Source organism: Enhydra lutris, unplaced genomic scaffold, assembly GCF_002288905.1.
Source record: "Enhydra lutris kenyoni isolate GAN:26980312 unplaced genomic scaffold, ASM228890v2 scaffoldscaffold16, whole genome shotgun sequence".
Classification (NCBI taxonomy): Eukaryota; Metazoa; Chordata; class Mammalia; order Carnivora; family Mustelidae; genus Enhydra; species Enhydra lutris.
Window position 1 is genome coordinate 4911282 of NW_019154100.1, and position 24082 is coordinate 4935363.

At 42.2% G+C, this 24082-nt stretch overlaps 1 pseudogene; it reads right to left on the bottom strand.

Moving 5' to 3' along the window:
* Positions 1-19201: 19201 nt before the first annotated feature.
* LOC111147204 lies at positions 19202-22876 on the bottom strand (annotated as a pseudogene).
* Between the last annotated feature and the right edge of the window lie 1206 nt (positions 22877-24082).

Consider the following 24082-nt stretch of genomic DNA (forward strand, 5'->3'; position numbering starts at 1 on the left):
AAAATGGCAGACCCATTGCAAATACTTGCCTCCACTCTTTCTCAATATACTGCTAAAGAAAAAGAAAAACCCATTACGTAAAGAAAGATGCCATCAAAAAATTGAGAGTTTAGTAGATTTTCTGGATGACTGAAAATAAACAGAAGCAAGTTGATTGAAGAAACTGACAGAGAAAGTCACCAATAAGACAGTGGTCCCTAGATTGGTGAGTATGTAATTCAGGAACCATATTAAGAAAATACCTTTTAATTACAGGCTATTTTTTAAATTTCTTCACTTCAAAATCATCATTTTTGTGCATTTTAACATATACATATTATATATTATATATAACATATATATTATTTATATATATTATATATGCATGTGAGTGTGTATATATATCTGTATACAGAGGTAACTTTTGTAAGTCAGTGACTATCAGGGGAATGCTCAAATATTTCTACTGAAGGGAAGGCCAGTGCCCTAGAACAAGCTATAAGGGCACTGTGGAGGAAGCAGGAGCAGGACTGAGCCAGCAGATGTGATGGACAAAGGGAGAGAGAGATGCAGCCCAAGCAGGGGAGTCAACTGAAGGAAGGTCTGTAACAGGTAATTGCACTGGTCAGCGTCCCCACTGTCATCCCCATCCCAAGGACACTGGGATAAAACTGTTCTTATTATGGCATTTGGGGACTCTTCCTCATCCTGACAGCCAGTTCTCCTATTCACTCAAAAGTAAAGCCATTAACTCACCCCTACTCTAAGTGAGCGTGATTGAAGATACCCCAACCCTGCTCCAAATGGGCCTCCCAGATTTTCTACTCAGAAATGAGATCTTGGGGCACCAGGGTGGCTCAGTGGATTAGGCATCTGCCTTCAGCTCAGGTCATGATCTCGGGAGTCCTGGAATCAGACGGAGCCCCACATCGGGCTCCCTGCTCAGCTGGGAGTCTCCTTCTACTTCTCCCTCTGCTCCTCCCCCTGCTTGTGCTCTCTCTCTCTCTCACTCTCTCTCAAATAAATGAATTTAAAAAAAGAAAAAGAAAAAGAAATGAGATTTATCAGGGAGGAAAAGTCCTATTTAACAGCTATATCAGCTACCCAGTTTTTATAAAAAAGAACAAAAAAACACTAACAGATACAGAAGGCAGTAAGAGAGCAAGAGAGTTCAGACTTACCTGCCACAAACACCAGAACTAGAAAAATATATAAAACAACTGTTTTCAGACACCAGACTCTAGGTAGTATAGAACAGTGATCCCTGAGAGCAGGGAAATCAATGAGGGAAGCCCTAAACTGCCCTCGCAGCTTTCTGTGTGGACGCCATTTCCAGACCACAGGCACATGGAGGAAGAACCAAAGTTTGACTATAGTTTCACTGAGTTGAGTAGGAAGATGTCAAGAAGCTAAGAAGACAAGGAGGTTAAGGTGACTAAAATTTATAAGACAGAGTACTGAACAAAAAGCCACCCAGAAAAAGAGCTTCAGAAATCTACATGGCAGGGCGAGGGTTGTCTACTGAGTCCTTTCCTGTATATCAACCTGCACAAACAGCACAAGACCAGGCAAAAACTGCTTCTGAGGAAAGAACGATGACTAGGAAGTTGTAAACTGAATGATTCCTAGAGCTCACAAAGGGCAAGGAATCTTCAGTTTGTTCCCACCAGCCGGAGAAGAAAAGAATACAAAAGGCTAATGCCTTGGTAGTCAGCCTACACTAGCCCTAAAGTAAAGCCTACACTAGATGCCCTCCCCATAAAAGGAACAAAAACAAAAACTACAAATAAGGGTTGAAGGATCAAACTGAACCACAAGTAACTTTATTGTCCACCAGAACAAAGTCCAACACCCTTTAAAAGAAGAGAACAAAATTCAACAGTCAGCAATGTAACATTCATGTTTGGCATCCAATAAAAAGTATTAAACATGCAGACATACAGGAAAATGTAGCCCATAACCAGGAGAAAATTCAATCAACAGAAATAGACGCAGAAAAGACTGAGATTACGGAACACAAAAGGAATCAAAGCAACCCTTATACATATTATAAATATGCTAGAAGACCTAAAGGAAAATGTGAACACAATGAGGGAGGAAAAGAAAGATGCTTAAAAAGAATCAAATGTAAAATGTACCAAGGTCAACTACACAGACCAAAAGAAGTCTTAATAAATTGAAAAAGGATTAAAATCATACAGAGTTGTTCTCTGATCACAACAGAATTTTAGACAGAAAGGAATTTGAAAAATCCTGTACGTGTTTGGAAATTAAAGAACACAAATCTAAGTAACCCATGGGTCAAAGAAAAATCACCAAAATAAAGCTGAAGTATTTTGAACTGAATGAAAATGGAACCAAAATATACCAAAATTTATGGGAGGAAAATAAAGCAACATAAATGGTTACATTAGAAAAGAAGAAAATTCTAAATGAATGAGCTAAGTTTCTATTTTAGGAAGTAAAAGAGCAAATTAAACCCAAAGTAAATAGGAAAAGGAAATAAAAATAAAAGTAAATATAAACTGGACAAAAGACAAATGATAAAGGAAATTAATGAAACCAAAAACTGATTTATCATCAATAAAACTGCCAAAACTCTACCTGTATGGTTAAGAAAAAAAAGGGGGGGGGAGGGACATACAAATTACCAATATCAAGAATGAAAAGATTCTGCAGACATTAAAGATAAAAGAGGATAAAGAATTTATATCAATAAACTAAAAAACCCATGAAACACACACATACCTTGAAAAATACAAATTACAAAAAGTAATTCTACCTACATGGCCTGATGTCCATTAAGGAAATAGAAATTGTAGTTAAAACCTTCTCATAATGAAATACTAGGCCCAGATAACTTCCCGGTAAATTCTATTAAAGGTATAAGAAGGAATTAATATTAATGCTACAGAAAATCTGTCAGAGGAGCTGTAAACACTTACCAACCCATCTTATAAGGCCAGTATTAACACAAAACCAAAATCTAAGACATTATGAAAAAAGAAAATTACAGAATATCCTTCATAAACACAGATATAAAAATTCTTAGCAAAATTTCAAAAGGCAAAATTGCAAAAAAAAATTTTAAAAAACAAGAACAAAGTTGGAAAACTTACACTACCTAATTTCAAGACCTACTGTGAAACTACAGTAAATAAAACGTTATGGCAGTGGCAAAAAGACAGATACACAAATCAATGGAACAGAATGGAGTCCAGAAATAGACCCAAATGTATATGGTCAACTGATTTTTTACAAAGTTGCCAGTGTAATCCAAATTGAAGAAAGCACAGACTTTTCAACAAATGGTCCTAGGACAGCTGGGTTCTATACAAGGAGAAAAATGAACTCTTACCTCAAGCCACACACAAAGATTTAACTTGAATGTATCACAGACTTAACATAAAAGCAAAAAACTAAAATTCTAGAAGTAAACATAAGAAAAAAATATATGTATGTGCTTTTGGGGTATGCAAAGATGTCTTAGATGGCATATAAAAGAAGGACAAACCATCATAGAAAAAAATGGTAAGTCAGACTTCTGAAAAAATTAAAATCTTCTGTTTGAGAGACATTAAAAAAAAAAGGCAAGCTATACGCCTGAAAAATGTATCTGCGATACATATATCTAGCAAAAGACTTTTCCAGAATATATAAATATCTTTCACAATACAGTAAGATAACCCAATTTTAAATAATGGTCAAATATTTGAATAGATTATTTCCCAAAGGAAGGTAAGAGACCTGCCAATAAGCAAATGGAACGATGTTCAACAACATCAGTCATTAGGTAAATGCAAATTAAAACCACAATGTAGTATCAGTTCACACCCAATACAGAATGGTTAAAATTAAAAAGACTGACAACATCAAGTGTTGAACAGAATGCAAATCAAATGAAATCGTCACACATTACTGGTGGAAATACAGACCGGTATAACCAGTCTGGAAAAGTTTGGCAATTTCTTTAAAAATTAAACACACTTGCCATACAAGCCAGAAGACCACATCTAGGTAGTCATGCAAATGAAATGAATGCATATGTCATATCAACATAAAGACCTGTATATGAATGTTTACAGCAGCATTATTCATAATAGCCCCAAACTGGAAGCAACACAAATAACTATCAACATGCGGAAGGATATACAAATTGTGGCAAAGCCACATACTGGGAAAGAATGAACTACTGACACAATAAACATGAAAGAATTTCGGAATTAGTGATGAAAGCCAGATACAAAGGAACACAATGCTGTTTAATACCACGTATATAGAACCCAAGAAAGGACAAATATAATCTGTAATGACAGAAAGAAGTTTAGTGGTTGGTTGCCAGGAGTCCAGGTAAACAGAGGAGACTGCAAAGGGGTCTGCGGGAACTTTCAGGGTAAAGGAATTGTTTTAGATCTTGATTTTGATGGTGGTTATGTGGGCATATAAATTTTTCAGGACTCATAAAAATATACTCTTAAAATGGATGTCTTTTACTGCATATAAACTCCATTTCAATAAACTTGATTTTTTAAAAACCAAAGGATATCCAAACATCACCAGGCATTGAAACAATCCAGCAATAGGAAAACAAAGTCAAAAACTAAACATTTACTAAAACAAAGATAATGTGGAGTTTTTAAACATTTAGAGCTATTCAAGGACATATTACACCCATGAAACCAGAATGAAAAACTTAAAAAAAAAAAAAAAAAAAGCAAGCCGAGAACAAAACAAACAAAAAAAAGATACTCTGAGGTTAAAATATAATTGCCAAGAGTAAATTCAATAGACAGTTGGGAAAATAATAGAGAAGATTTCTTTAGAATACAGAGCAAAACAAAACCAAAGCAAACAGAATAGTTAGAAAATAGAGGAAAAAGAAGGCAAGACACACACAGAGATCCAATCTGTAAAACTGAACTTTAAGAGACTTTCAAGGTCCCAACTGAAATATCAAGTATCTGACTAGCAGGAGAACCTCAGAAAGAAAGAATAGAATAAATACAGAAGTAATTTTTAAAAGTAAAATGAAACAAATCTGCATATAGATCTCACAGAATGCCCAGCAAGTTAAATTCATCAATTAATTTTTTTATTTTTTAAAGATTTTATTTATTTACTTGACAGACATCACAAGTAGGCAGAGAGAAGGGGGGAGCAGGTTCCCTGCCAAGCAGAGAGCCTAAAGCAGGGGTGATCTCAGGACCCTGGGATCATGACCCGAGATGAAGGCAGAGGCTTTAACCCACTGAGCCACCCAGGTGCCCCTAATTTTTTTATTTTTAAAGATTTATTTATTCATCTCAGAGAGCACAAGTGGAAGGGGCAGAGAGAAAGGGAGAGAAAATCCCAAGGAGACTCCCCACTAAGTGTGGAGCCCAATTTAGGCTTTGATCCAATGATCCTGAGGCCCCGACCAGAGCCAAAACCAGGAGCTGAATGGTCAACCGACTGTGCCACCCAGGCACCCCCCAGCAAATTTTTTTTTTTTTAAGATTTTATTTATTTATTTGACACAGAGAGAGAGAGAGATCACAAGTAGTCAGAGAGGCAGGCACAGAGAGAGGGGGAAGCAGGTTCCCTGCTGAGCAGAGAGCCCAATTCAGGGCTTGATCCCAGGACCCTGAGACCATGACCTGAGCCGAAGTCAGAGGCTTAACCCACTGAGCCACCCAGGCACCCCACCCCCAGCAAATTTAATTTAAGAAAGCACCACACATAGAAACATATTTCTGGAGAACACATCTAGTAGTTCCCAGAGAGAAAAGTTACTAAAAACTAATTAGAAAATCATACTGGCAGATGATTTCTCATTGGCAACCTTGATCAGAGAGAGAACAATGGCTTTCAAGTTCAGCAGTAAAATTTTTCATCCTAGACTTCTAAAAACGGTCCAACTATAATCAAATATGAGGAACAATAAAAATGTTTTCAAATTGGTGTGGATTCAGAAAGCTTATCTTCCATACACAATTTCTTAGGAAGTTACTTGCAAACATATACTTGCAAAACAAGGGTGTGAACCACGAAAGAGGAAAGGCCAGGATGCAGGAACAAGTGGCTCTAACCCAGAGGGCAGTGAAAAAGTCTCAGGAAGAGAACTGTTCATCAGGCCCAATAAATAACCAGTCCAGAATAAACCAAAACTTCAGAGAAACTTCAGGAAATGGGCAATTCAACAGAAATGGGTGGTATGATAAAGTGTTTGAAAAAAAAGTTTAGGCTGTGATAAAGGCAAACAGTGCATGAGAAAATAGAAAGGCAATTGTAAACTCCGGGAAAAACAAAACAGTATAAAAATGCCCTGGTCTAAACAAGAAGTCTACTAAAATAGGGTACAATTTTTAAAAAGCGATGCAGAGTAAGAAATGAGAATCCAGATGTCCGTGTTTTAAGAAAGACTCCTCTGACCTCATGGAATTAAAACACTGGACCCGCAGTTGTGGTTGCAGAACAGAATGCAAATCTTTAACTTCAACAAAGTAGATGATAAAAGTTGTAATGTTAAAATGAATACAAAGGATAGGAGGATAAAATATCCTTCTCTTATTAAATGGAGAATCAAGAGATACTGCCAAAAATGAACAAAAAACTGACGTTTAAGGATAAATTACCTTAAGTTATTATATGAAATAAAAACAGCCCTAACAAAAGGTGAAGAAAATGAACAGGGAGTAGTATTAATGAGCTAAATCCTCATTTTTCAGAGCAGGAAGTCAACAGTTTAAATATCAAGAAATGGAAGTTTAAATATCAAGAAATGGAGGATAGTATTTTATCTAGATTAACAGATCCAACTACCAGAAGCACCAAAAACAGAGTTAAAAGAAGCTGTATTTGAGCACGGGAAATACAGATAATTGGGGTAGGAGCCTTGCCTTTTTTTTTTTTTTTTTTTTTTTAATCACAATCCTTCTGTACTAATCACCAAGTACTAATGTCATGATGCCAGAAAAAAAAGAGAAAGAGGAAGACACAAATTCTTTAACAATCTTTATATGCCCCATTCCTTTGTATCTGTAAGGCTTTGAACTCACTTGTCACCAACAGAATGTGGCAGAAATAACACTGCCTGTTCCTAGGGACACTGACTGGCTTTCAGAGCCATGAGCCATCCCTAAGTCCAACTACTCTGAAGCCTTGATGCTGAGAGGGAGCCCAGACTACAAGGAGAGGTAAGGTGGGACTACAGTCCCGGCTCTGGTCCTGTTCTACATCACCCAGCTCATAGAAAACAACAGATTTGAGGGTAAAGACATCTCCAGCTGACTAAACCCCCTAGCTGCTTCTTTATCCCCACTTCAAGCATTTAGACATCACGAAGCAAGAGATGTAACATTCTCACTGTGCTCTGTCAAAATTCCCCACCCACTGAATCTTTGAGCGTAAGAAAATGGCTGCTTTAAGCCCCTGAATTTTGGGCCAATTTATTACACAGCAATAAGAACCAGAACAATTAACAGAAAATTTTAATTACTTTAAACAAAAACTGCTAACAAGTCCCCTAGTATTCTACTTTAGTAACACCTCCCAGCAATATACTGGATATTCTATTCTACTCCTCCTCCTTTTCCTTCCTTCTTTCCTTTTTCCCTTCCTTCCCTAGCCCCTCCACTGCCTTCTCCTTCTCCTTCTCCCTTTTCTTCTTGTCATTATCACTGTTATTCTTTATAGCTGGTCATGACCAAGTAATGTCAGATTCCTTACACGATCACCATCAACTGATTTAAGCAGAGAAGGAAGGTGCTTGTAATGGTAACACCAAATAGGAGGGCTGGGTGACATTCAAGTTGGGACTGGCCACTTGGGCTTCACTACTTGCAAGGACAGCTATAGCCACTTATACAAAGGCTTGCCAGCTATGTCAAATTCTTCAGAAGAGCATGTAGCAACCCTTTTTATAAAACTTCGTAACTCAGAGAATCTGAAACCATGTCTTAAAACTTCCACCAAAACATCTAAATAAATTCTGCTACAAATGATATAACCATTTGAGGTATCACTTAAAATTTTTACTTAAAATTATTTTTTTATATAAAATTGTAACTCAGAATTTCACATAAAACTATAACTCATAACTAATGAAAACATTAATGGAAGAACTAGTTTAAAAGGAATATTATCTTAGTATCCAATCTACTTGCTAACCATTAAATTATTTAAGTAACTCCCACTTCCTAAGTCAAAATCCAATACTATAATATTTATTAGAGATAAATATAATTATTTTACTACTATAATTATTAGAGACCATCTAATGCTGAAGAGTTTTAAGTGCAATACTAATGAATGAATAGAAAAATGACATATCTGCTAAGTTTTGGTGTTAATTTACACTTTTGCTATCAATAAAATTACTGGAAAAAGAGTAATCTTTAGTCATAGCTTAACTATTCATTCAGTTGGTTCTTCAGCAGACATTTACTGAACAATGTGCCAAGCACTGTTCTAGATATTGGGAATAAAGCAGTGAACAAAACAAATATTTCTGCCCATATGAAGCTTATCTTCTAATGGGAAGCATGTGTTCTATGTTACGTCACACATCACATTCACAAATATTTGAGTGCTAAGCACAAAGGACAATGTGAAGATGGTGGAAATAAAGTTCCCAAGGAAAAGTCATCACAATATAAAATTCCATTTTATTATTATGGAATGAAAGATTTGAGCAAATACTGCTGGAGGCCTTCCTAAATATGGCAGAACTCTCTACTTTCAGATCACTAGGTTTTAGATTCTGAAGTCTAAAAGACCGGATTTACCTAAGCTATCCCAGGTTCTATGACCGTATTACATCTTCCCCTCACTCTCTCACTTCTATCTCAACCCCATCTTACTTCATCTTCTGCCACACTTCGAAAGCATGATGTCCTTTCTAATCACAAGATACAGCTCCAGACCGTTCTTTATGTGCCTAATGATGGATTCACCTCTCAATTTTATTTTACCAACTAAGGAAAAGTACCCTTTTCATAAACAATGATCTACTCTTAACTAATTTCAAAAGTCCTGTTTTTCTTGGATTCAGAATTGGTACCATTGTGTCAAGTATACTTCCCCCCCACCATCAGATTTTTCTATTTATTTATTTGAGAGAGAGAGAGAGAGAGTTTTGGTTTGTTTTTGTTTTTTCTATCTATTTATTTGAGAGCGAGAGAGCATGCAGTGTGTGAGAAGACAAGTGGGGAGGGGAAGGGCAGAGGGAGAGGGAGAAGCAGGTTCCTCATTGAGCAGGGTCCTCCTAATCCCAGGACCCTGGGATCATGACCTGAGCTGAAGGCAGACATTTAACCAACTGAGCCACCCAAGCACGCCTCAACCATGCTCTTATATGGTTCTCCTTGAGATGAATCCCATCATTCTGAGTTAGCTGACATTTAAAGGATAGAGAGTAATGCCTCTGAAACAGAATTTTTCTCTTTGCAATACTAACTGGTTTAGCTGAAAACCCAAATAGCATCAACAACCCCAATCTCTAGTCTAATGTACTAGTAGTTGGCTAAATTACCACTGATTAAATCCCATGGGTTTAAAATAATTTGTAATGACTAGCAGGCTTTTCATTTGTGTCTTAATGTGTAACAGGTGTGTTATTTCAAAGAACGGATGCTTTCTTTCCTAGTTCTGTAAGTGGACTTCCATAATTTAAATACATTTCATTCATGATTAGCACTGGGAGCCCCCTCTAGCCCAATCTTTCAATCTATCTCTTGGTTTCTCAGGGATCAATAAGAAAACACCCCATTTTTACCCAAGGCTACTTAATAACTACCTTTAAACAATTCTACGTAGTTGGAATGTAGACGACATTATTTAAAAACTTGAAACCACTCAGATAATTTCTTGATTTCCACTAAAAAGTTTTTAAAATGGGGGTGCTTGAGTGGCTCAGTCAGTTGAGTGTTTGACTCTTGATTTCTGCTCAGATCGTGATCTCAGGGTTGCAAGATAGAACCTCCAGTTGGGCTCCACACTCAGTGGGGAGTCTGCTTGAGATTCTCCCTTCATCTCCTCTGTCCCTCTTCCTATCCCTGCTCTCTCTCCCCCTCTCAAACAAATAAATAAATCTTTAAAAGAAAAAGTTTTACAGGTGCATGAGTGGCTCAGTCAGTTAAGCGACTCACTCTTGGCTTCGGATCATGATCTCAGGGTTGTGAAATGGAGCCCCGTGACAGATCTGCACTCAGCAGGAAGTCTTCTTGGGATTCTCTCTCCCCGCTGCCCCTTCCCCTCAAATAAATATATCTTTTTAAAAAATGCCAATGTGTGACATAAAAAGGAATAATTTTGTTTGAGATTTGAAATTTAAAGAGAGAAATGGGGAACCTGGCTGAGTCAGTTGGAAGAGTACGTAACTCTTGACATTGGGGTTATGAGTTCAAACCCCATGTTGGGTATACAGATTACTTAAAAATAAAGTCTTTAGAAAAGAGTGAGAGAGGACACCTGGGTGGCTCAATTGTTTAAGCAACTGCCTTCAGCTCAGGTCATGGTCCTGTAGTCCTAGGATCAAGTTCTGCATTGGGCTCCCTGCTCAGTGGGGAGTCTGGTTCTCTCTCTTACCCTCTCCCCTCTCATGCTCTCCCTCTCTCATTGTCTCTCTCTCAAATACATAAATAAAACCTTAAAAAAAAAAAAGAGTGAGAGAGAGAGAAAACAAAGAATTCAACTTCTTGTTAATCTGAACAGTGAAATACAGAAGAAATCATCAAACTGCCACCAGGCTGACAGCATATTCCCAGGAGCACTTTGACCTCAGATCCTCCTACAATAATCCATTAATGAAAAGGATACAGCACTGGGTAAACTTGATACCAATTACCAATACCCAGATTAAAGACTGTATTTTACTAAAATTACTATAAATCCAATGTACACCTTCTCAGAAATGACTAGCTCTCGTCATACTTTCAACCTGTAGGCTGAAAAAAATGAAAGTACATACTCCCCACCTGTCATACAGAGATCTGTGTACATGCTGGTGTCCTCCACAAAATGACAAACTTCTTGAGGGCAGGAATTCATTTTGTAACACCTTCTATCTGTGTAACATCTGATCTTCACATACACAACTTGATTTGATCACAGGAACTCTCTAAGCTCAAAAGAGTAGCAACAACTCCAAATTTTATGGTAGGAAACCCATAATGAAGAGACATGAAGAATTTACTCCAGGTCACTGAGCTAATAGGTGGAGGAAGTCAAAAAGAGAAGCAAAGTATTCGGACCACTATTCACTGACTAGGAACATTTTTGGAGCTTATGATGAAAAATTTCAACCACATACAAATGAAGAGAGAAGAGTACAATGAACTTCTACAGCTTCAACAACGGTCGACTTGTTTCAGCTAGACTCCATTTTCAAACAGCTTCCCGATCTAATACCACTTTTTGGGTAAATATTTCAAGATGTAGGTTGATCATATTGAACAAAATGTTGAATAACAGATAACCAATAAATACTTGTTTAATGCTATGGATCTCACATATGGTTTCAGACATTATTATCCAATTCTGACTAAAAAAAAAAAATCTGAATTCCTAGACAGTACATAATCATTCATTCATTCATTCACAAATATTTATTCTGGGATACAAGATGCCAGTCACCACACTAAATGCTTGGGATACAGTGAATGCAACAAGAAAATACCATTCCTTCTTTCAGGGATCTTGCATTCAACTGTTCTGGATATGCGCGTGCGCACGTGTGCGCGCGTGCACACGCACACACACACACACACCACACCCACATGTGTCTTGAGGAACTGGAATTAGTTCGGCTGGAAGACTACTTAACTAAACCTACCAGTTTGTCAAGGTGGAATCCAAATTCTCTGTACACAAATTATGAAATGGAGTAGAAGACTGTTTTAACAGAATTCCGAGTCTTGATATTCTTTTAGAAACTATCAGGAAGGTCTTGCTTAATTTTGCTCTTCCTCAGTTTTTCCAGTAAAGAAAGCCAACAATATTAAGATTAGTGGGGAAAAAAATAAAAACAAAATAATTCAAGCAATTGATTAAAATGTATTCAGAATACCTTCCACTCTTATATTTAAAGATGTTCCAAACATTTTCAACTTTTACTGAATGTGTGCACATTTCCTAATGTTCATGTCTTCACTACAGTATATAAATCAAGTCCAAGACTGTACAGTTAATGATGGGAATTACTTAAATTTTGAAATTCACTTCAATCTAACCTATACAGGTTGGAGTAAAACAAAAATGAAATGTTCTCTTTTTTTCAGTATTTTTTTATTATTCCCATGAAACCAAGTAAGTATAATCCTACAAACAGATCCCTCTTCCCTTTTTATTTGACACTCCTTAGTATTAACCTTCATGTGACAGAAATAATCCATTTGGTCCCATCCTTAATAACTGAACCTCTTTTCCATTATTCTGTTCATTTGTTCATTTATTCATTTTATTTCCACTGGATATACGATGCAAGTGGACATGACCACAAGATACTCTGTCTTAAGGAGCTTACACAACTAGGGTGTGGAAAGGTAGAGAGTGGTTGGAAGAAGATTAACAGTATATCTTACATAACCGACATAATAATATAAAGGGGCAGACATATATGGAGTGTCACAAAGGAGGTCCAAAGACATCAGGGTTCAAAAGAAACAGAAATTTTATCCAAATGTAGGTATTCAGGAGCAGACCACACACAAAGAAGGTGGCATTAGGGCTTGGCTCTGAAGCATGGATAGCATTTCAACAGGTAGAAACAGCAGTACAGGGGAAGGCACAGAGCACAAATTCTGAAATCAGCCCCAACTGAAGTCCCAGAGGTGGACTTGCAAGGAGCAAAGTCAGGATAAAAGAAGTCGTCTGTGTGCCTGTAGGCTACCCAGAGCGAACACAGAGGAAGACCTTCCAAAGCCAACGCTAGTAGTGAAGACCAAAAAATGGGTATCTGTCTCATTTAAAAATGGATGTAAGTATTTGAAAGTTCTTAATAAATAGTCTTGGTGTGCAGATGCATTGCAGTTAATCTCCAGTAATTTCCAAGTGTTTAGCTGGAGGTACTTGCTAACACCGTATGCAGCTCTAAAAGGATGAAAAGTTCTCATCTCAGGGGTTCATAATTTATTCGACCTCATTCATTCAGAAAATATACACTGGGAACTAACAGTTATAGACGCTGTTGTTACTTATAGATATAAGAGATATAATCCTGTACTCAAGTCAGAAACATACAATCCTTAAACTGAAAATAATTTTTATGTCCCAAGAGTGTGTTCTCTGATACGCAATGACCACTAACATCCTGTCCTGCTAACATTGGCTCTAAACCTGCATCTGAACCTTGGCCATCATCACTTTCTATCAACAATGCATGTAATGGTGGAATAAAAGAGTTGAAAAATAAGACAATTGTTTTACATATTTTCAAAACAATTCCTACAAAGACCAAAGGGAGTTAGACTAGGCTCTATTGGAGATCCCTTCCAATCCAGAAATCCATACACTGATTCTAATTCTACTGCATTAAAGTCCTTTAGGAAGGCCAGATAATAACTAAGAAATTAAAAGGGCTACTTAAATGACAAAGCCAACAACAGTTGGTCAAGTGTAGGTAAATTACTAAATGTTTAGTAATTACCTACCCCACATGGACCTCCAGGCCACTGCTGCACACTCACATGGATCCTGCCACAGGCCTTAAGGTTTTGACTTCAGCTCTCGGTGGAGAGCTGCCTGTGCAGATGGTGAAATGAAATCAAGTGGGGCAGCACGCTGGTGATATTCAAAACAACCACTCAGTGTCTCTTACAAAACTGATTGCTGCCTTACCTGCCCCAGCAGGCTTAGAATCCACAATTCATCACACAAACATGATGAATTCATGAAGGTGACCTTTATGCAGGCATGCTTGTTACCAATCACCTCCAGCAGCCACTTTCAATGGTGCCTCGTGGCCCTTGGACAAAGCCCAACACTAAGCACACCACCCTGTCCTGTCACCAAACCTCCTGCACCCAGACTTCGTGTCTGCCATGTTCTATTACACCAAGAAGCTCACAATATCCTTCCGAGGAAGACAAGCTCATCTGAACCTCCCTTCAAATAGAGCAACAGTGAGGATAGTTCTTCAGGAAGCATTAGCGCTGTATTTGCTTCTGTATGAAGAGGTTGTTATGCTGCCTAATTTTCAAGTATTATGATGTTTGTTTCATTATATGGGCGGTAGATACCAGAGCCCACATAATGTAACAGTTCATTCATCAGACAAGCATTTTGATTTTTCCTACTGTTTTGTCTAAAATTAATTCACTATTATTACTCAAGTGTATTATTAACCTGTGTTATTTTTTAACTACAGCTGTTTATATGATCATAGTTATTACTCAAATTCTTTAAAGGCAGAATTTAATGGATAATCATACTTTTTACAGATAGACTTCAGCAGGGCATACTGCAGAATTCAGGAATTTCCTGAATTGATATGTCATTTATTCCTGGCAAACCAGCACCTTTGTCTACATATAGCTCATTTTTTCCAAACTAGAAATGTACTCACTCTTTTAACTTCTTCCATCAAATAAACAAAAAGAATTTTTTTTAAAAAATTGGTACTCAGATCTTAGAACAAGTCACCAACTTAAAAACTGCACGATGGACAAGCTGCTTGACCTCTGACCTTATTTCTTTACCTAAAACATAAAAGGGCTGAAAGATTTCCAAAGTCCTTCCAACTCTAATAATGCCCATGAGTTTACAATGACACGATTTAAGTATTAGAGGTTTTAATCTGAAAGAACATTCCTAAGGAATCACTGATAGTGAGGCATTTAAAAAAAACAACAGATAATTTACTTTTAATAGTGAGTCTGTTTTCAGATATTCACTTGTTCGTATCTTAAACATAGGGGAAATACACCAAGAGATATTCAAGTTTATACAAATTTCCCTTCTATAAGCCATTTTCCTCCTTAATAGAGAAATTCTAATAATTCCAGGGTGTTAACAGTTATGTAAAAAGGATACAAGTGCAAAGCCAACAATTCAGCATTACCAAGTTCTTCAGCAAGAACAAGGAATGGGCAGAACGTAATTGTGAAAATGTTTATTTCTTAAAGAACCTTGATAAATTGGAAACTTTTCAAGGGACTCTTAAAGAATGAAGGGGCAAACATACTTCTAACATACTGAGACTTAAAAAAAGCAAATTAAACCCCCGTTTTTTCCGCTTTCACTGAAACAAGCCCTTAACAGACATTATTATTCACCCAAAAGTAATACTTTGATTCAGGATTCCCATGAACTAACCCACCTGAGAATTAAAATTTATGCCGCACCAAATAATATGCCATGTTTCTTCTACCCCGTTAATGATTTGGTTTCCCTAGAGAAAATCACATTATTATTTTCCTTTTATACTATATGCTACTGAGCTCTTTAAAAAGAGAAAATTGGAAAACTCTCCTTGAATACTGATCACTGAAGTGCATGGATTTTTCTGACGTTTTTTCTTAAAGCCATGATTAAATATGCCAACAATAATAATTTAACATATTCAGATATCCTAAGTTTATCCACTGAAATGCCATTAGTTTCAATTTCTGAACCAGGACTCGATTTGAATTACGCTAATAAATTTAATCCCTGGGGACAATGCTGGTGGTGCTTACCAGTATCTTTGTAATGACACAATAATGCCACGTATCAGGATTTGGTGATCATCTTACTCCTTCAGACAAGGGGGGGATTACTTGAGGGAAGTAGGCGTGATTTACCCAAGTATCATTCCCAGCACCTAACCTGCCGGTAACCAGTAGGTCCTTCTTAAATCCCTTAGATACATGGAGCCCAAATGTTCATATCTATTAGTTACATGTCAATAATGTCTTGTAGACATCTATCTGTATGTCTCTCCCTAATGCTTCAAAAAGCATTTGATTCTGATTAGAGTTTTGTTTATATTAGTTACTCAATCACTAAATTCCTGGTAACTAAATTATCATAAGTATTAGTTGCTCTACACAACTAGTGAGGCTAAATATGGCACAACAGGTGCTTGGAAATAAAGAGAAGTGAATTTTAAAAGAGAAAAAAGAACGACAAACTACGAAGTAAGTTCTAGAAGTATGGAGACTTTTTCTGACCTGTTCACTGATGAATCCCCAGCTTCTAGCAGTGTCTGGTACACAACAAGCCATCATTACATATATGGTGAATCAAGAGACTGCTGATAGAACGTATTATTATTTTATCTACCCATATACAGATTGAGTTCAGAAGGTAAAACAGAGGAGTCCTTTGTGGAGTGCAGAAGCGCTAACACAGGTTCACACAGAATTCTGGCAAAGGCTCTAGGATTTGGGATTACCAACAATAAAATAAGAGTAAATTTACATCCTAGACATTGGCTGATCAAGCCCAGGCCTGGGATACATCAAGCACAGGGAAACAAGAATTTCAAGTCATTACCCCTGTGCATAAAGGCAGGGCAGCAGTAACAAGTCAGCCTTTCTGGCAAATCCATCAAAATCAAATCTCAACTTTTGAAAAATCTAGTATGTTTATTATGTTCCTTCAAGCTTACAGGCTTAACTACCTGTGGGAAGGGCCTATAATTATGACCAATTACTTATGACTTGAAGGCACTTACAAAGACATCTGTCCTTTTAAGAAGTCTTTAAAGAACCAGCCATAGCACTGTCTACTGGTCCTGTGGGGCACCAGTAAGTCAGGTATGGGGAGGGGGGGTCCAACTTTGACAACTCTCCCCTGGAAAGAAAAGAAGTATTGTCCCCTGTCCTTGATTTCTGACCCTACCTGAATAAATATAAGCAACCTGCAAAATCTTGAGTTCCTCATCTAGTTAGGTAAGTCATGGGGACCAATGATTGCCCCAACGCAGAGGTGGAAGAGAACAGGAAGGAAACAAAATGGAACAGAGATATGTAGCTCGTGAAGATGACATCATCAAGTCACTGAATTTCATGACATGACTGATGGTCTTTTCTGACCATTATATCCAAGTAGTTTCTTGGTTTCAGAGCCTGTAGTGTCTGGGTTTGAGTATGATTTGTTCTACTGAAAAGGTAAGGGGAATAGATGCTTTACTGGGAACTTATATCGAGATGAGGGCCCCACTAGTTAGTATGAAAACAAATAATACTTGGACATTTAAAGCATTTTTAAATTTACACAGCGCTCTCATCTATACTATCTCAGCTCTTCCTCACAACTCCTAAGAGGTAAGCATCATCATCAGCACTTAATCTGTCAAAATAAGGTTTTTAAAAACCTTTAGATAATTTCATCTTGAATTTATTGTCTCCTGAAATTTCTCAGTACAGAATCCAAGTCATGAGTCAGACATCTTTAAACATCAATCAATTTCAAGAGGATAAATCAAGAGAATAAGAATGGATTAGCCCAAATCTACCAACACAATGGAAAAAACCATCTGTTACAGGAGCAGTGCTTTGTAGGAGACAGTGTTACACAGGGGTGCTTCTATAACACCTCTAGGTTGGAAGGACAGTATTTTATCTATTTACAAGTAAGGGTCCTTAACTGGACACACTCCACAGGCAACAGACAAGAAAACAAAAACTTGGATCCTAAAATTCTAGGGGTGGAATTTATCTTTTGGTAAGTACCTAGGTGATTCCTCCAGGAAGATAACTAAGTTACAGGGGACAAAATGTACTCTCCCCCTTCCCCTCCAATATCACAAAGACTCACAGGAACACTTTCTCTTGGTTTTTAACAAAGAAAACACACACAAAAGGTAATCTATTGCTGTTACATATAACCCCATCTTCCTTAAAACACTCATTCTCCTGGCCTCATCATCCTTCACCCCTTCTCTTTTACTGGCTAAAGCAGAGGTTTATAATGGGGGTCCTATTTTCATAGCCATTTACTACCTTATCTATGTATTTATGATTCTTTGCAGCCTTCTAGCCTTAGTCTAACTGTATTGGTAACAAAGCACCACACAAATCACATAGGTTAAGGGAAGACAAGTCAAAACCTCCCAGGAAGATTGGTAGACACTTGGGCTCTCTGAGTCCCTGGAGGTCTTGGTATTTCAAAGGTCAGTCTCAGGTCTCTTGACTTTGATGACTAATCTTAAATTGTCTGACTTTTTACAAAAATATTTAGCTGTGCTTATTTACATAATTTCATCTACAGCACACACAGTAGGCATGTATTTGTTGAAAAGAATCCCCAGATAGATGAGAGGACAGGAAGAACACCCCAAGACTTCCTTTTTCAAACACTCTCTTAAGAGCTGAGATAGGTAAAAATCACACCCGAATTTGTAGACTTTTCTATGCATTCCTTTTCTGCTTAAAACTAAGCGTATCTGTTCAAAAAAGAAAAGCATGACACACCACACAATGTCAACCACACAATGGGGAAATTCCAGGATCACTAAGAAAACACCATTATCCTAGTCACACACACTTTAGTTTAATTACTGGTTACAACACAAGAGAGGCTTTAAGAAATGCTGTCTCTCCATCCACTTTCCACATCCCCTCCAGAAGACGCAAAAGCAGAACGTTTACCATCTAAAGATTCCATATCTTAGATTCACACATCACTACTTCTGAGTAGTGTGAGGACCACGCTAGCCTAGAGACATTTAGTAATACAAACAAGCAATATTCGTGGAAGAAAATGTTCAGGCGACCCTGCTTGACACTTGTTTATCATTATATAACTCCAATAAGGAAAACTGGACGTAACTGGCAATAATATTCTTAAGTTGCTATAAAAAAAAAAAAACAAAACAAAACCTTTATTTATACTCAGCACCACCAGGAAAGTTCTCATTCTACTGATTTTCACCGCACCCTGCCACTTCTCTTATTCTCAGCCTCTCAAAAATTCCCCAAAGGCCAGGGAAAATATGCGGGGCCTGGCAGGGCAAGTCTCAGGTTGGCTCGTTCCCTAAAAGGCACCCAACTTCCTGGACCCCCTTTTCAGGGACAGCAGGGAGAAAACAGAGCACTTGGCACCGCCGCGGGGAAGCCTGCGCAGGTCCCATTTCCTGACTCGTCTTTCTGCTCGCTGCGTGGGAAGGTCGCCGGCTCTGGCTTGCGGCTCGGTCGACCAAACTTACTCTCACTCTGTAAAGACAACGGGCCATGCCTCCCCAGCCGCCCTCCGGCCTCAAGGGACCCCAGCCCTTCCCTGGCGCGCGCGGCCTCCGACGGCGCGGGCGCAGCTCCCCCGCTCACCTGACCACGTTGGGGTGCTCGAAGGTCTCCAGGTGCCTCAGCACCGCCACCTCGCGGATGGTAGAGAGCGGCATGCCCTCCTCGCCCGTCTGCACCCGCACGCGCTTCAGCGCCACGAAACGGCCTCCGTTCTTCAGGTCCCGGGCCTTGAACACCTTCCCATAGGCGCCCTCCCCGATCTCCGCCACGCACTCGTACTGCTGGTCCGCGCGGCTCAGGCCGTCCTTCTCCATGCCGCCCAGACGCCGCCCGGCGCGGCACTGCTGGCACGGGCGGGGGGCGCACTTGGCTCGCTCGCGACCGCCGCTCGCCTCTTCCCGGACTCCCCGGCCCGCTCCCTCACGCCCCGGAGCTCGGTCTCGCTCTCCCTCGCCCCCGCTGACTACCGCGTTCAGGCGCTCGGGTTCTCGCGGCCGCTGGGGTTGGATGGAGCGACCTCCCCGCGGGCGGGCGCAACGCCGGTGCCGCAGCGAAACTCCGCCTGCCGAGTCGCCAAGGAGCGAGCCGATCCCTCCTCTGCCCTCCCTGAAGCGCAGTCCTCTGCACAGACACCGAAGCGATTACATAGTCTCTGCCCCAGCGCGTCTCAGTCCACAATCCTTCCACCTAAAAAAAGAGACAGGAGGACAAGAAAAAGTGCAATCAGACATCCCAGGCGCCTTCCTCCGGGTTCCCGCAGACTCCCCTCCTCCTACTTCATAAAGACCCCAAGGCTACCCTTGGCGTGCTCCTGCCCTCTCCCAGGCTGCTTAATCCTTCCTGGTTCCTCCGAGAAAAGCGAAGTTACTTTTCTTTCCCTGCAGAGCTGGAGCCGTCTTAGCGCGGAGAGGTTGCTGGGGCCCCTCGGGGATGAGCGCTCGGCGCGGGACGCAGTGGAACGGGAGGGGGCGTGCCGAGCAGCCCAGAGTGTGCCGGGAGCGCGGGGGAGGGGAGGTGCCGGGCACGTCAATGTCACGGCTTAATATTTATCCCTACATCATTGTGTTGCACTGCTACCCACCCCTCCTCCCCGGGCCTGGACGTGCAGGGAGAGGGGCTCCCGGGGTGCCCTGGGGCTTTCAGGGACTGTGCACAAGCTGCCGTGGAGGGACTGTGGGTCCACCCGTGTGGGGCTGCAGAATGTGGGTGGGGGCTCCCAGGACCCTGTAACCCGATGCTGGGAGTGTGCGAGAAGGGGTGGTCAGACATCTGCTAGGAAATTGCTTCCTTTCTTTCTACTTTCAGTTTTTCTACGAGGAGACATTAAAAAACGACTTGCACACACAAATGGTCTTTTTAGGGTAAAGAAGTCTGGATTGGAAACGTAATTCTTCCTTCGACTCGGAGGACCTCCCTGGTGGAAACCCATGAGGTCGGGAGGGCTGGGGCTCCCGCTACTCGGGAGAGGAGGAACGGTGGGGCCCTGGAGTGGGGGGTAAGGGGGAGCGGGACCATAAGGGTGGGAGAAAGGGGTATTCGTCGCACTCTACCTTGTCATCTCCTTAAAGAATAACTTCGGGAGGAAGGTAGCATAACCGTCTCGCCCTGAAATTCTCAACTAATTTCAACCTCATCAAAACTCACCCTCGTCTTAAGAAGTCTGGGAATGGGAGGAGTAAATGCCAAGCCTCGGGGGTGAGAAAGAGGGGACTGCGCCCTCGGGGCCAGGACTCGCGAACCTTTTCCACTCCCTGGATCTTCTCCAGATCTTCTGGATCTTAAATAGCAGAGGTGGCGGCTCCATTCCTCTTTCGGCTTAAGGCCTGGTCTCATCAAAAGCCAAACGCGCCAACCCCTCCCACCCCCAACCCGGAGCCCGCGGCACAACAAAGTGCGGGGGTGGGGAGGTAGGGTAGGGGCACGCTTCCCCTCACCATACAGTTGAAATCCAGGACCTAGGGAGCCTCCAACCCATGGCCGCCGCGGCCTCGGCCGGACATTCGCCACGCCGGCCGCGTGCCTGGAATCCCCGGGACACCTCGGAATTACCTGCCCCGAAACCGCTGGCCCGCTCGCCTGCTGCCAGGAATTAAAGAAACAAATGGCGCGATCCCCACGGTGTGCTGGCAGAGCGAGCACAGAGACCCTCACACACACTCCATTCAAAGCTCTCCTTAAAAGGTGAAGGCAAATCCTGGGGGAGCCAAGGACCGAGCCCCCCCCCCCCCCCCCCCCCCCCCCCCCGCCGCGCCCCCCGCCCCCCCGGCCCCGCCGCCCCCCCCCCGGGGGGGCCCCACGCCCCCCCCCCCCCCCCCCCCCCGAGCCTGCACGAGGGTCTGAGCCAGGCCTAGGGCCACACAGGTAGCCGAGGAGCCGCCGCCGCCTGCGCAGCCCGCCCCTCCCGCATCCCCCTCCCGCCCCAGTCCAACCCGAGGCTCAGCAGCTAAAGCAGCGTCGCGGACGTCCCACCCCCGCAGGGAGCTGAGCCCGCTGCCCCGGCCCGGCCCGGCCCGGCCCCGCACCGCCCGCCCTGGCTCTCCCCCCTCGTTCCCCGGACGGTCGGCTCCGGAGTAGAGAAACGGGAGCAACAGTGCCTTTTTCCCCCCTCTCCTCCACTTTTTTTTGTTGTTGTTGTTGCTTTCCCACGCTGGCTGAATGTGACTTGACCCCATTTCAAAAAAGTTTGACATAGTGCTTCAACATTTCCGCATTCCTCCGCGACTACAAAGGCTGCAGCCGCCTCCTTCTGCTTTCTGTCTCTGCTCTCTGTCTTCACACTCAATGAAATCCTTCATGTGCCTCTCCCGAAGCCTGCCAAGCACCGCAAGGGTCGCCACCAGCGCAGCGACAAGAGGCCGCACTGGGACCACGACTCCCGCCGTGTGCGCACACGCAGATGCGCCCCACGTGCACACTGCGGGGCGCGCTGCGGGGTCGGGAGCTGCTCACCGCAGGGTGTACGTTTTAACTGGGATATTTTAAATTATAAAAAGTAAAATAGGAAACTAAAGCTAACGTGCGTCCTTGTGGGGCTTCAAGCCTGTGCACGGGCCGCCTCTGCCCTCCTATGCGTGCATAACACACCCGCGGGGGGTGGCAGCAAGAAGCCTGCGTTAACATTTATCTCTTGGTGGAGTCGGTGGAGGCCACACCCACACCTCCGCGAGCTGGAGTGAGCTTTAGTGGGGAAATGAATGTGGGGCACGTTAACGCAAAGTCCCGCATGGAGTCCCCAGAGGCAGTGCATTTTAAAGTGTGGATTATTCTATGAGTGTCCGAGTAGAGTTTATATTCCTCTTTAGGAAGCTTCACGAGTGTGTGGGTGTTTGTGCGCATGGCTACTTGGGAGAGGGCACAGGCTCTTAGTGTTGGGGGTGTCCCTGCTGTGGGATGTCCTCCTCTTGCCAGATTAGGGGAGACTCCTCTAACTCCCCAAAACTGGTCCCCGTAACTAGCCTGCCTCGGCTCGTAAGGGGTTAACTAAAGCCTATTCGGAAGACATACACCCCCCCACACACCACAGTCACCCCCACCCACACTCTCGCTTCCGACCCCGGCCAAGCTCCCAAATCTCCCCGGGGGGACCCCCACCCCACCCCGCAGCCCACCACCCGAACGCACAGCCCTTACCTGAGGGGCCCGGCAGCTTCGGGCCTCCCGAGGGGGCTGCGAGTGTCTGTTGGAGCTTCGCACGTGTCCACCGCGGCGCAAAGCAGGTAACCAGCTCGGAGGAAGGAGTTACCAGCACTCTCTCCTGCGAAGGGGTGGGCACAGCGGCGGAGGGCGGAGGGAAGGCGGAGGGCGCCGCCCGCGCCGCTCGCTGGGGGCGGACAGGGGCTGCGGGGCTCCGACTGGGGCTCGGGGCCGAGTGGAGGAAGCAGCGGGGGTGAGGGCGGGGGCCCCGGAGGCCGACTCTGCCGGAGACCCACCCGGCGGCGGCTGCGGGGGTTAGGGGTTCGCTGCGCAGTGGCAAGCAAGTGTGCAAATTAAAGCCTTCCGGAGAGAGGGGAGGCGGCCGAGACCCGGCTGTGCTCTGAGGCTCTCAGCTCCCCAGCTCTCGGCTCCGAGTAGGGGGCCAGAGGGGGGGTGTAGTTAAATGAAAATTTCCGGCTTTGACTGCAACTGGAGTGAGGGATCTTGCAACTAAAATAAGAGGCGTGAGAGGAAGAGTGGGATGTGTCGTCGGGAGTCCGCGGAGTTTCCAAACCCAGGGTCGCCCAGAGTTGGGGGTTTTGACAGAGTGAGGCAGGGGGTGGGGGTGGGGGAGTGATCAGCAGTCTGTGATGTGGACGGATGGAAAAAACACAAAACAACCAACCATAATTATGAGGGGCCGGTGGGGATGGTAAATACCAACACTTTCCAAGAAACTGAAAAATCAGACAAAAAAATAACTCTTCTCTATTTAAAAAAAAAAGTCTGGCAGGGCGCCTTGCAGAAAAGAAAATACTAATCTGTCCAAGCACTTTTCACTTTCAGCATGAGCTACATTTGTTTTGTTTTCCTTCGCTTCCTTTCGGCCTCACAAAGCCCTATCTTTTCCTTTTGGACCGAGGATAGGATTTGGAAATTGTCAGGCACTCTGTGGTTAACGATCTACTTGAAGGGGCTCGCCGGCTCACAATTATAAAGTGGTTAGCAATTGCTGAGGGTTCACTAAGGTATTTCTGGGGAGCTAAAAAGACTAAGATCTAATATAAATATTAGAATTGGAAGATAATAGGCACACATACACACACACAACAAAGAGGAGAGAACGTGATTCAGTGGGTACTCAGTTTAAATGCATTGTTGGAATTCTGAAATTTGAAACCTTGTAAGAATGTATACTTCACCTGCTGAGAAAACCTGAACACAATTATTGCAGGTGAAAATGATTTTGGACTAAAAAAGATCCTACAATGGAGTAAAACAACAACAACAACAAAAAGCTCCTTTTTTTCTTAAGAATTCAGTGT